The sequence below is a fragment of the Musca autumnalis genome, unplaced genomic scaffold, assembly GCF_047663935.1.
Source record: "Musca autumnalis isolate F117 unplaced genomic scaffold, ASM4766393v1 scaffold_1, whole genome shotgun sequence".
Taxonomy (NCBI): Eukaryota; Metazoa; Arthropoda; class Insecta; order Diptera; family Muscidae; genus Musca; species Musca autumnalis.
The window spans coordinates 137,900,132-137,915,398 of record NW_027411644.1 but is presented as its reverse complement, the minus strand read 5'-3'; the positions used below and the strand labels follow the sequence as shown (position 1 = coordinate 137,915,398).

At 36.4% G+C, this 15,267-nt stretch overlaps 1 protein-coding gene across 1 annotated transcript in view; it reads left to right on the top strand.

The window, feature by feature from the left end:
- Nucleotides 1–15,267, top strand: part of LOC141386963 (alpha/beta hydrolase domain-containing protein 17B) — a 388,243-nt gene that overhangs the window by 292,236 nt on the left and 80,740 nt on the right. The window lies entirely within an intron of this gene.

Below are 15,267 nucleotides of genomic sequence, written 5' to 3'. Positions count from 1 at the left end.
TCGGTTAGGGTCCTCAAGAGACTGTTTATGGTGGTAACCCACAACAGAGGTGAAAGTATCCCTCCCTGTGGCGTTCCTTGTCCAACTTTGTCTCTTATTTTCACGTCGTATAGCCCGCAGCTTATCCATCTATTCCTTAGCATGTGGTTTATCCAGTTCCTTAAGGCCCTGTCTACCTGAAACTCGTCTAAGGAGTGGATAAGTGTCTCGGTGCTTACGTTATTGAAAGCGCCTTCGATGTCGATGCATACAGCAAGTGTGTACATTTTCATTTCGAAGGTTCTTTCTATGTGGTGTACTACCTCATGCAATGCGGTTTCCACTGATCTGCCTTTAACGTATGCATGTTGTTTGAATTTAAGCATATCGTTGGGGATCTTACTCTTTATCATGGTGTCGACTGTCCGTTCCATTGTTTTGAGTAAGAATGAAGTTAAACTTATCGGTCGATAAGATTTTGGTGTTGCATAACTTGCCTTGCCAGGTTTGGGTATAAAGACTACCCTTGCCTCCTGCCAGGCTATAGGAGTGTATGCAAGTTTTAAGCATGCATTGAAGATCCCGACCAGTTTGGACGCAATAAAGTCCACTTCCCTCTGTAATAAAGCCGGGAAGATCTGGTCTGGTCCAGCTGCTTTATATGGTGAAAAGCTTAAAATGGCTTGTTGGACCATTAAGCTGTCGATCTTTGGTGCTTCTTCCGATGAGTTAATACATTCCGTCGAAACCTCAGTGTTAACCATGGTATTCTGCGGGAAGTGCGTTTTCATCAGAAGGCCTAGAGTTTCTTCTGTTGTTTCAATCCTTTTTCCATTTCCATCGACCAATTGCTCGGTCTGTGTATGGGTTTTAGATAGAAACTTTTTAATCTTTGAAACGTCATTTACACTATCCACCTGTTCGCAGAAAAGCTTCCAGGAGTTTCGTTTGGCGTTTCTTGTTATTTTGTTGTATTTCTTTAATTTTGCCTGATAGTTGTCCCAGAATACAGCTGCTTTTTTACGTTTGGCCCTATTATAAAGTCTGCGGACCTCCTTGCCTTTATTCCGAATTTCCCCTGTCATCCAGGGTTTTTCGTAGGCGGATTTCCTCTCTCGAAGGGGACAACTTTCCTCGAAAGACTTTACTAGTGCCTAACCCTAACCTAAGATTTTAAATTCCAATTGTACTCCTTCATATAAAACTAAACGTTTTTTCAATTCTAAATTTAGTAGTTCTCCATCCACATCCACCTCCACATCTCAACCGTACACACCAACACTGCCCCTAATACCAAAATTCTGAATTGAAGCTCTATACGTAAACCTTTTGTATTGGAAGAACCATTTACCAAGTTTTCGTATCTTTCGTTTATCCATCTTTTGTATGTCCAAAGCTGTTCCCTAAACAGCAACACTGACCACAATTCCAAAGTTCCGAATTCTAAGCCTATTCCTAGACCCAAGTTAATATTTAGTACCTTTTGTACGTACTATAGTATTTCCAAAACAAAGTAGCGTTTAGTATTCTTCGTATATTTATAGCAGGTACTTCCAAAACTACATCCACATCTCATTTAATAATTTAAAATACTTATGGTACGTATTTCTAAATTCAATTCCGAAAAAACCCCTAATACAAAAAACTCAGAATTTGAACTGTATCCATACACCCAATTCACAATTTAGTACCATTTGACACCTTACGTACTCTTATTGAATTTATCACCAAAACCGATTCCATATTACTAACCTACACACAAACAGTGAAACTAATGCCAAATTTCAGAAAATCACTTCTATACCCAAACCCAATTCCCAATTTAGTACTTTTCGTAGAACCTTCACATATCAACCATACATAAGCGATCTTCATTCCAAATATCAGAATTTGAACTCTATCCTACAACCAAATTAGTATCAGATAGTACTTTTCGTGTATTTATAGTGCACATAAGTAAGAACTCCCAAAATTACCTCCATATCTAAATCCTTTACTCCAACAGAAGTCTAAATTCCTAATTTCAGGATTTTAGCTCTATCCATTCATCCAAATTGTACTAAATTTGGTACCATTTAGTACTTTTCGTGCCCATAAGTACGAATTTACAAAACTACCTCAATTCTAAATTCCAACAGTAATCTTAATTCCAAATTTCAAAATCCCAGCTCCATCCTTTTACCCAAATTTCCAAAACTACCTAAAACCTACACTCTAACAGTAATCTTAATTCCAAATCTCAGGATTCCAGCTCTATCCGTTTACCCAAATCCAAATTTAGTACCATTTTCTGCTTTTCGTACAATCAAACAGTACTCTTATTTCCAGCTCTATCCGATCCAAATCGCATCAAATTTGGTACAATTTAGTACCTTTCGTACTCATATGTACGAAGTTTCAACACTACCTCCATATCTCAACCTTCAATCCAACAGTAATTTAGTACTGTTTAGTACTTTTCGTGCCCATATATGCGAATTTCCAAAACTACCTCCATATCTCAAACCTACACTCCAACAGTAATCTTAATTCCAAATCTCAAGTTTCCAGCTCTATCCGTTTACCCAAATCAAAATTGTACCAAAATTAGTACCATTTTGTACTTTTTGCACCCATAAGTACGAATTTTCAAAACTACCTCAAACCTACAATCCAACAGTAATCATAATTCCAAATTTCACAATTCCTTCTCTAGCAGTTCGCCCAAATCCAAATTGTACGAAATTTAGTACTTTTCTTACAAAACGACCTCAATCCGACACTCCAATTGTAATCTCAATTCCAAATTTCAGAATTCCTTCTCTAGCCGTTCGCCCAAATCCAGATTGTACCAAATTTAGTACCATTTAGTACTTTTCTTACACATATGTATGAATTTCTAAAACTACCTCTATATCTCAATCCTACACTCCAACAAAAATCTTAATTCAAAATTTCAGGATTCCAGCTCTATCCGTTCATCCAAATTCAAGTCGTACCAAATTTAGTAGCATTTAATACTTTTCGTACACACTTGTATACATTTCCAAAATCACCACCTTATATCAAACCTACCTCAACCTTAATTCTCCTTCCAAATTTTAAGCTTTTAGCTCCATCCGTTCACATAATACAAAATGGAACCAAATTTAGTACATTTTAGTACTCTTTTTATTTTAGCACTCTTTTAGTTACTTACTTAGCTGGCCCATTACAGAACATTTGTTCTATAGGCCGAACTAAGAAGAGATCTCCATTCCTCTCTATTTGTTGCTTTGCTCTCTGGTATACCGCGCCTTGTCATCTCATCATCCACTTGTTTGCGCCATCTATTCCTTGGCCTGCCAATTCTGCGTGCACCGCCATGTGGCATGTATTCATACGCCTTTTTAGTGGGTTCATCATCGCTCATTCTTTTGATATGGCCTAGCCAACGCAATCGCTGCATCTCGATACGTTTAACAATATTGATGTCGTTGTATAGCAGATACAGCTCGTGTGGTGAATTTTGTAGAAGACTCTTTTCTGTGTAAATAGAGTCAGGTAGATTTCTTTGTAAGCATGTCGTCTAAGAATCTATGTCTAAAAATAATCAACTGTCGGCCATAAATAATGGAACAAATGTCGTACCCAAAATAGTAAAGATAGCGAAGGGTCGATAATAAAATATGTATTTTCCATTATCGGCGCAACGTGTGTGTGCACGGCGTCATAATGTATTTATAGATGCAGCGTGCATTTCTAATGTGCGTCCAAACGGAATGTATGTGTATGTGTGTTATTGTTAGATTATAAGATTTAGTTTTAAGGTAGAATGTAAATAAAGAAGGAGTCTCTCTAAAGCAACGAAACGAACAACATCGCTAACGCGGGTGTTTTCATTCTCTTAGGTTATTTTTCCTTTAGTTTCTTGGGTGCATTTGTGATGAGACTAGGAGTCGTCTCATCATTTGGTGACCCCCGACGAGATAGGCTCGCGGTTTCAAAAAAGAAATTTGTGTAGTTTATTCGTGTTAAGTGTAGTGACGTGGTAGGCTCACATTTTCAAGAAAGAAAAGTGTGTTAGTTTACGCGTAGTGTTATAACGTAATAGGCGCGTAGTTAAAAGTGACTACGTTAGGTTTATTCGTTAGGTTATAGAAAGGCGCACAGTCGAAGCAAAGATTGTGTTAGGCCAATTTTTATAATAAAATAAATAAAGTGACAAAAAGTGTATTACGTGAAAATGAATTTTCAAGATTTCATCCAACATCAAAGGGTGTTGGGCGAATACATTGTTTCGCTTTATTTAGAACTGAGCAAAATTGCTCAGAAAAGTGTAACCAGGGAAACAAGGGAAAAATTGTTTAAAGTTGTTAGTTCCTTCACGGAAGCAAGAAGGGATTTTTTAGACAATGATAGAGAGCTCCGCGATATGGGAAAATTCCCATATGAAATGCATAGCATATTCGCCTCAGGTGTGCGGTATGCAATAAAAAAGTTCGATTTCTTAAATCGTCAAGTACGGATAGATTTTGGGATCGAATCAAAGAAGGATTCGTTAGATACACGAATTCTTTCTAGATATAAATATATAGCTGAGATGGACAGCTTAAGTCCATTGGAACAGTATGAAAAAAGAAACATACTGCGCCATTCAAAAACATTAAAAGGAGGTTTAATTAGAGAGTTTGAATACTCATTAAATGCGCTGGAGACTGAGATAAGGAATGAGTTTCTAAGTGTAGAAGATGTCAAAGACAGATATGATATTGCGTCATCAGTACTGATGCAATATTTGAATGAGTTTCCTAAAGAGGATAATCTCGTAGAAAATTTCAACTTTTTACAAATTTGGTACCGCATGGTGAGATTTGGGAAAAGTTCTAGAGTAGCACCTAAAGAGGTGAAAGTAAAAGATTATGAAGAAATCAATGGGAAATGGGTTCCCAAGTTAAATACTAGAGAGGTAGATAGTAATTCAATTAGAAAAATTGAGCAGAGTTTTCCAGGTAGTATAGACTCTCAACAGCGGAGTGTTGAAGAAACTTCGGGAACTAAGAATGAAAACGTATGCGGTGATGTTTCGCGAATGTTGAAAGTTAAAGTAAATCAATTATTGGACGAAAATAAAAAACTTAAGTCCAATTTGGAGTACAAATCCAAGGACTGGCAAGTTGCTGAAGAAAAGGCTCGAAAGTATGAGTCCCGAGCTGCTGACCTTAGCGTGAAGTATCAAGCAGCAGATGCTGATCGAAAAAAGGCTGTGGAAAAACTTGGTGAAGTGCAGAAAGAATCGGAGTGTCTACGAAAACAATTGGACGAAGCTCGTAAATATTTAAACGCTGAATCTATGATCCGTACTGAGTTGCAAAACCGCATTCAAAGTCTACGCGATGAACTCACGTTTAAGGAGCAGAACCATTTGCGAGAAATTGATGAAATGTATTCTAGCCACCAACTTGAAATCAGTGTGGTGGATGAGCGTCTTTGTAAACAATATGAGACCATATTACAACAGTCGTTGCAAAAGTTGCGTGAACAACACGAAGGAAAAATGCGTAAAATGAAAATGCTGTACGAGCAAAAGATTAAGGATCTCCAAGCAGAAGCCAATCGTGAGTCCGTTGCAGCTTCACGTGCTATCGAAGAATTAGATGTCTCTCATCAAAATATTGAAAGCCTGTATATTCGCATTAGTAAGTTGGAATCTACAAATGCTGCATGGAATGGCCGAAATTGTGATTTGGAAAAATTGCTCGCCAATGAAAGAAGACGCCACGCTTCTGAGATTGCCAAAGTGGACGCTGAATTACAACAGCTACAAGAAAGTGTTGTCTACGAAAAACTATTGTATGACGAAGAAGTTAGTAGCCAAACGGAATGGGCTGTAACTAGCAGAGAATATGACATCGAAATTTCCAAAGGTGATCCTAAAGCAAGGGTACAACAGAAAGGTACCAATGAAGTGCAAATCGATGGCGGTGCTACCGTATCTCAAAGGTTTGTAACGGATACAGCACAAGAACCACCAACAAAAATAATGATGAAGCCACGAAAATGGAAAAGTGGAGAAAACATAAAGACAACACTATATAATGCCAATGAAGAAGTTGCCGGTGCAGATCGTGTCAAGCGTAGAATTATACGTCATGTGTCCAATCATCGTATAATTAATGAAGAAAGTTCTAGTGCCGAGAAGAATCCTCCAAGAAGAAAATGGATTTACCACGTCTTTCATCGAGGGAAAAGAAGTCATCATCCATACTGGTTGCTGAAGGTGTTGGGTGCCATCACCTAGAATTAAGTCATTATAAGTCTTTATATGTTGTTTATTATTAACTTAGAAAATAAGTAATGAAAAATATTACATTATGATAAGGATTATGATAATATTCCTCTTTAGTAAAAAATAACATACATACATTTTAGTTAAAGAATTAGATTGCTTAAGACCAGAAACTGTTTAGTTCTGTATCTAAATTAGTCTATGTAAATGGAGTCAGATAGCAAGCAAGAAAATGTTCAATGTCCTGTCCTAACAGTTAAAAGATTAGGATCTTTTAAGGCGGGGAGAATGGTGAATTTTGTAGAAGACTCTTTTCTGTGTAAATAGAGTCAGGTAGATTTCTTTGTAAGCATGTCGTCTAAGAATCTATGTCTAAAAATAATCAACTGTCGGCCATAAATAATGGAACAAATGTCGTACCCAAAATAGTAAAGATAGCGAAGGGTCGATAATAAAATATGTATTTTCCATTATCGGCGCAACGTGTGTGTGCACGGCGTCATAATGTATTTATAGATGCAGCGTGCATTTCTAATGTGCGTCCAAACGGAATGTATGTGTATGTGTGTTATTGTTAGATTATAAGATTTAGTTTTAAGGTAGAATGTAAATAAAGAAGGAGTCTCTCTAAAGCAACGAAACGAACAACATCGCTAACGCGGGTGTTTTCATTCTCTTAGGTTATTTTTCCTTTAGTTTCTTGGGTGCATTTGTGATGAGACTAGGAGTCGTCTCATCATCGTGGTTCATGCGACGTCGATATTCACCGTCAACGCAGATTGGTCCGTAGATCTTTCGAAGAATTTTTCTCTCAAACACACCAAGCACTGCCATGTCTGCTTGCGCAAGTACCCAGGCTTCGGAGCCATACATCAGCACGGGTAGTATCAGTGTTTTGTAGAGCGTTATTTTTGTTTGACGAGATGTGGCTTTGTTTTTAGACTGCTTACTTAATCCAAAGTAGCATCTGTTGGCCAATACAATTCTTCTTTTTATTTCACAACTGATGTCGTTTGTTGTGTTGACGGAGGTGCCGAGGTAGACGAAGTCTTTTACTACCTCAATATTATAGGAACCAACTTCCACAGTCGGTCCGAGCTCAATGGACGCATTGCGCGTCGACACCATCAACTTGGTCTTCTCACCGTTTACCGCCAGACCCACTTTAGCAGATTCTCCTTCGACTTTTATAAAGGTATCAGTTACTTCTTTTACTGATCGACCCATGATGTCTATATCATCAGCATAAGCAAGTAACATGTGACTATTGGTGTAGATTGTGCCACTTCTTTTGACGTTTGCCTCTCGTATAACCTTTTCTAGCAGGATGTTGAAGAGGTCACACGAAAGGCTGTCTCCTTGTCTGAAACCTCTTTTGGTACCAAACTCTTCGGAGAGGTTCTTTCCTATTTTAACTGAGGACCTCGTGTCAGTTAAAGTCATTTTACAAAGCCGGATGAGCTTTGCGGGAATACCAAATTCAGACATGGCTTGGAATACCTTTGAGCGCAGCGGACTGTCGAAGGCTGCTTTATAATCGACAAAAAGGTGGTAGGTGTCGATCTGCATCTCTTGGGTCTTCTCCAGGATTTGCCGCAGGGTAAATATCTGGTCAATGGTGGACTTGCCAGGTCTAAAGCCGCATTGGTATGGTCCAATAATCTCGTTGACCATTGGCTTTAGTCGTTCGCACAATATCCCTGACACGATCTTGTAGGCAATAGGGAGTAGACTTATGCCCCTATAGTTAGAGCATACAGTCTTATCTCCCTTCTTGTGGACGGGGCACAGGATACTCAGGTTCCAATCGTCGGGTACTCGTTCTTCCTGCCAGATGGTGCTAACTAGCTGATGAATACACCTTATCAGCGTGTCGCCTCCGGTTTTGAACAGCTCGGCTGGTAAGCCATCGGCCCCTGCTGCCTTATTATTCTTCAGCCGATTTATTGCTGTCTTTACCTCATCTTGGCTGGGCGGTATACATTCAATACCATCTTCTGGGATTGGGACTGTGGTATCTTCGTCGTCTTCGCTGCTATTGGATACCAACAGATTTGAAAAATGTTCTTTCCATATACTGAGTACACTATCTGTATCAGTTACCAAATTACCTTGCTGGTCTCTACAGGAGGATGTGCCTGTACCAAAGCCATCAGTTTGATGCTTGACTCTTTGGTAGAATTTTCGGACTTCATTCTGGCTCCTGTACATCTCGATTTTTTCACACTCCCGCTTTTCCATCTCTCTCTTTTTCCTGCGGAAAAGACGTTTCTCCTCTCTCCTTTTCTCCCTGTATCTCTCTCGTGCGCTACGCGTTGCTACGGATTGTAAAGTAGCCTTATATGCCGCATTTTTCTCTTCGGTGGCAGCACGACACTCCTCATCATACCATGGATTCCTTGGTGGAGGTCTCTGGTATCCAAGTATGGATTTTGCGGCTGTTTGCATGGAGTGGGCAATGCTTTGCCATTGCGCTGATATGTTATCGGGATGAGGAGGGCTTTGATTAAGCAATTGGGCTAGTTGAGTGGAATATGCTGTGGCTATCTGTTGTGATTGCAGCTTACCGATGTCTAACTTTCGTGTTGTGTCTGTTCGTACTTTGTTTGCTACGTTTAAGCGGGTGCGTACCTTTGCTGCAACAAGGTAGTGGTCCGAATCAATGTTTGCGCCTCGGAACGATCGTACATCCAACACGCTCGATGAATGTCTTCCATCTATCACAACATGATCAATTTGGTTTCTTGTTTTCTGATCTGGAGACAGCCAGGTGCCCTTATGAATATCGAGATGATTAAATCTGGTACTGCTAACTACCATGTTTTTTGCAGCTGCAAAGTCTATCAGTCTCATACCATTGTCAGATGTTTCACTGTGGAGACTGAATTTCCCGACTGTTGGGCCAAAGATATTCTCCTTTCCAATTTTGGCATTAAAATCGCCTAGAATGATTTTAATGTCATGGGCAGGGCAACGGTCATATGTTTCTTCTAAGCGCTCGTAAAATATATCTTTGGTCTGTTCATCCTTTTCTTCAGTGGGAGCATGAGCGCAAATAAAGCTGATGTTGAAGAATTTAGCTTTTATTCGAATTGCAGCAAGTCTTTCATTCACTGGAGTGAAGCTGGATACAAGATGTTTTAGTCTCCGACTAACTACGAATCCACAACCAAACTCATGCTTTACGTCATGGCAGCTATAATACAGTGCGTCACCTTTAGGTGTTGTTGTGACGCCTTTCCCAATCCATCGTATTTCCTGTATGGCAGTAATATCGGTCTTGTACTTTTCAAGTACGTCTGCCAATGCGAAGACTGCACCTTCTCTATAAAGAGTGCGAACATTCCAGGTGCAGATTCGCAGATCATGGTCCTTAAAACGTTTGCGGGGTTCGTCAGCTTTAGAGGGGTTTGTTTTTCTTTTCTTTCGTTTTTTCATAGTAGGCTGTTTTTTCTAGGGGAGGGTTACTAACCCGACGCCCAAACCCAAGTTTTTAACGTTCTTATGGGTGAACGCGCGGCACATGTTAGCTCACTACCTTTAACGGGTGTTAAAGGCAGTTCCCCAGGTGACACCACGGGGAGGTCAGTGTCCACTTGGGATGAAAGAGGGACCAAGATAAATCCTGGGCTTTGCCATGTTAAAACCGGTCAGGACCGTTCCTTGGTATCTTCCATCCCCTACGTCACCCAACTCTCTTTTAGTTAGAATATCTAAAAACCCGTTGGTACATCTATCATACACTCTCTTGGTGACCCACATTCCAAATATTTTTATATTCTTTTTTGGAACATTTTTCGAAATTATTAAAGGGGAAAAAATCGTTTTTCGTTTATAATTGTATATTTTCAGCGAGTTTTCTTAATTTTTTGTGAATTTTGCTAATTTTGGCAATTTTTTGTGAAAAATCTTGGAACTTCTTGTTGGATTTGGAAAGAAATTTGATCTTTTCGCAAGAATTTAGTCTTTTCTGGATTTTCTGCATGAAAAGGGTTGGTTTTTTGATTTTTCGGAATTTTTGAAGTTTTCGTGTGATTTTAAAGAAAATCTTTGCAAAATGCCTTTCACCCCTCTCAATGATTTTACCCGAATCACCAATAACTTGGTGAAATTTTATTCAAAAATAAAAGACGCGAAGAATTTCTTTATTTTAGAAGTGAAAAGTACCGAGTTAGTTAAAAATTGGTCCACGGTTGAAAGTTCGTTTGATAGTTGCCTCGAATATCTGAAATCGGTTGAGGAAACAGCTGCGGAAGACATTGGTATTGTCGATGGTAAATACGCGGTTGTTTATGAACTTTTTATGGAATGTCAAATTTCGGCGGTTGATCGTCCTTGAGCTCTTACAGCAGTTCAGTGGTTTCGTTAAACAAGGATCCTTACAATATTTCTAAGGATGGGCAGGGTTCGTCTGCCACTCGAAGGGAAGACCTGAGAAGTGATCCCGGTTTAAATAACACGAATTCGTCGACCCATACTGTTCGAAATGTGGGTACTAAGGCTTCTAGCTCCCCAATATCATGTAATAAGAAAAGATCTTGAGGGTTTATTTTTTACTTTGCTGATGGAGCAAAGTGCAAGTTCAGAACAAGTCTTAAAACAAGTCTGCCTTCTTTATTTTTTCCTCTGATATTTATATGTAATTCTTAAATATAACATTGAGTTCTTAATCTCTAATATTCACAAAAATACTCGATATTGAACAACTCCCAACCAATAACCCAACCTTAAAAGAAATGTATACATTTTTTTTTGTGTGCATAAACAAATTGTATGCATTTTATGACAATTCTTTTCGGTGGTGTCAAGTTGTTTCTTTGTGAATAACTTAAAATTACAAAATTGTTCTTTTGACATATGATCTTAAGTGGGCTAAGTATATTCTTGTTTTTTGTATTCGGAAATAAAATAATTTTTTGTTTACATACATACTTAAAGTAAGAGTCTTAAAATAAAATACAATTTTTTGGTTTAAGATTACTTGTGATATTTCTTTAACAAATTCTTATGAAATACTTTTTCTTTATTATTAATTCTTATTGTAACATTTAAATTTTCAATATTGATTATTTCATATGGACCATGATAAGGTGATTCAATTTTTCTTCTATTATCCTTTTTAACTAAAACTAAATCTCCTATTTTAATATCTATTCTATTCGTATTATTTAATGAATTTAAACTTCTCTTGATTTTAGTCTGTTCAATTATATTTCTAGCGTTTTCTAATGAAAGTTTTAACCTAAGCTTTAATTCTTTAGCATAATTCTCTGTATCATACACCTTTTCACTATTCATTACTTTCTCGCCTGGCATTGTCGGTAATTTTCCAAAAATTAACTCGAATGGTAAATACCCTGTGTCAAGATGTGGTGTTATGTTGTATGCAAAATCATAATATGGTATCCATTCATTCCAATTATCATTATTCACAAAAGAAAGAAAATATTCGTTTAGAACTCTATGATTTCTTTCAACTGAACCTACTGTCTCATGATGGTAAGGTGTAGAGAACTTCTGTTCTATATCTAAGAGTTTACACATCTCATCCATCAGTTCATTTACAAATTCAGTACCTCTGTCAGATTTTAGAGTCTTGAATATTCCATACTTCAATATTAAATGTTCATTCAAATTTCTAGCTATTGATTTGGCTTCTTTTGTTTCCATTGGTACTGCAATTATGTATTTCGTTAATTCGCATTGCATAGTCAATATATATCAATAGTTATCTGAGGGTCTTAAGGGTCCTACAGTGTCAATTACTACTGTATCAAAGCTATTTACCGGTGTATCAGTTTTCATTAACTGTTCTTTGGTATGTTTTATTTGTTTATTTCTTTGGCACAAATCACATGTAGATACGTATTTCTTTACCATCTTGCACATATTCTTCCATATATATTTTTGTTTAAGTTTTAATAATGTTTTTCTTACTCCAAAATGACCTCCGCATGGTGTGTCGTGATATAATTTTATCAATTCATATTTTTCTTTTTCATTAAATATTTTTCGAGGATTTTCATATAAAAGAATTCTGACGTCACTATTTTTCAAATATTTATTCATTTTTTCTTTAAATTTCCCATGGGTTATTAGTTCAAATATATCGTCACTTTTACTAAGTGCGATATTCTTAATACTCAATCTGCTTAACTCAGATGATAGCTTCTCCAACATATTATCTAGATAATAAGGATTATCACTACATCTTATGGCCAATTCGTTCACAGAATGATTATTAAGAAAAGTGAATTCTTTTGTCGACACATCAATTATAAATTTTAATTTTTTAGCTAGCTTTATATCTTTAATGGATGTACATTCCACTACTTTGAGTTGATCAGGCTCATCGGGATATGTCATCTCATTATCTTTATCCATATTGCGCAATTTATTTTTCATTCCTCGTGTTATCACCAGCGATTTCTTAACTTTTTCGTCAATATTCTGAGGTATCATTGTTTTTAATATATTGGAGTCTATTTTTATACGTGAAAGTGCATCAACATTAGTATTATTAATTCCTTTCTTATACACAATTTCAAAATCATAATCGGATAGTTCTAATCTAATTCTTGTCAATTTGGAACTTGGATTCTTATGAGAAAACAATGAGACAAATGGACGATGATCCGTAACCACTATAAATTTCCTACCATAAAGATAAGGATGGAACAATTGAATTCCCCAATGTATACCCAATAATTCCTTTTCAATAACTGGCTTATTCCTCTCATGTTTATTCAAAGAACGGCTAGCATAAGATATTGGTCTATCATTCCCTATCTCTCCTTGCGACAGTATTGCACCTAGAGCAAAATCAGAAGCATCTGTAGTTAGTATAAAAGGTTTATCAAAATCTGGATACTGTAAAATTGGTGGTGTTATCAACTTATTTTTAATTGTCTCAAATGACTTTTGGCATTGTTCCGTCCATTCAAATTTAGTGTTCTTCTTAGATAATGAGTTCAAACATGTAGTTATTTCAGCAAAATTTTTAATGAATCGTCTATAGTAATTACAAAATGCTACGAATCTTCTTACATCATCTGCGTTCTTTGGAACTGGATATTTTGTTATCGCATCGTATTTTGAAGGATCTGGTTTAATTCCATTAGGAGTTATCAAATGACCTAAATAAACTACCTCTGGTTTTAAGAAACAACATTTATTAGGGTTGAGTATCAAATTGTACCTATTCAGTCTATCTAGTACCTTAATGAGATTCTCATTGTGGTGTTTGAAACTACATCCAAAAACTATTATGTCATCCACATAAAGAAATGCTTCAGACTCCAAACCAGATAAAGCTATTGTCAACATACGTTGAAAACTATTAGATGATATTTTAAGACCAAAAGGTAATCTTGTATACTGATAATGCCCATTAGATGTCGAAAATGCTGTCCGTGGTCTTGACTTAGGATCAAGTTCAATCTGATGAAAAGAACTAGTCATATCTAACGTCGAAAAATATTTCGCTCTACCCAATCTATCCAAAATATCGTCCAAACGAGTTAATGGAAATTTGTCATTAACAATCTTATCATTAAGTTTCCTAAAATCAACAACTAATCTCCATTTCTTCAAATCCGTCTGCCCTTTCTTTGGAACTAAAAGCAATGGTGCATTATAAGGACTAACTGATGGCTCGATCACTTTACTTTTTAAAAGATCTTGTACTTGAGCATTTATTTCTTCCTTATGTGCTTGTGGTAATCTATAATTCTTTATATAAACAGGATTTTTGTCTTCAAGGTTAATTTTCTGCTTATAAAAATTGTTTGTCGTTAAATCCTCATCTTCAAGATGGAATGTCAACTGATATTTCCTTAATATAGCTACAATTTCTTTCCTATGACCTTCACTTAAGTCATCTAAATTAATTTTGCTTATTATCCTTTCAAAACGTTCATCCGTATAACCATTGTGTGAATAGAAATGATTAACCGTTAGTACTTCGTAATTACTCAAAGGAACTGTTTCTAATTTCATGTGATCTATTGTCATGTCTTGATCAGTAACGTTCAGTAACTTAATATGTTTATTTCCATTTTTCGGAATTATAGAATTAGCCAAAAACACACTTTTTGTAATCTCCCGATTTAATACTACTGCGTCTTCTACCAAATTGATGGTAAAAGGCAAAATGATTTCACTCCTTTTAGGTACAACTACCTGATTGATCTTGAAGGAACTATCGTGTATAGGAATTATGACGCTTTCATCGTTCAAATTAAATGTTAGGATATACCTATCATAATCAACGTTACACTTATATTTCGATAAAAAATCTCTGCCTAAAATTCCATCTGTACTAAGTGGAATATCATTTGATACTAGCTGAACACTATGTTCAATAACCATACCATTTATATCTATTTTAACATTAGTTGACCCAAAAGATTTAATTATTTCCCTCGAAATGCCTGTTAAATTGCAATAATCATCTGGATTTTCCTCATAACGGTACAAAAATTTCTCCTTACACAAAGAAATATCGGCACCCGTATCAATTAAAAATGTAAGTGGATAGTCTACATCGACTATGTTTAATCTTACATAATTCTTGAGGTTAGATGATATACTGAAAATGTTTCTGTTTTTTACTGTGTGCTCTCCGAAGACGAAGGTCTTGGGGTCTCCGGAACCTGATAGTTTCCCTGATCTTGTACCTGGTTAATATATAATCCCTACTATTGTAGTTATTGTTGTTTCTGTTATTGTTACCATTATGGTTATTATTGTTCCAGTTGTTATTGTTTTTCCTATTTCCATTATTATTCCTATTATAATTATTGTTATTATTGCTGTTATTACGTCCATTCCTGTTATTATTTTTGTTGTTTTTATTACCTTTATTTCGGTTGTAGCCATTATTATTATTACTGTCATTGTTACCGTTATTGTTGTTATATCGTTTGTTATTATTACCGTTATTGTAATATTTCTTTTTACCATGTTTATTATCCCTATAAGATTGTGCATTATGGTACATTACGTCGTTCTGTTTTGTACGAGATACGTATCTTTCCGCA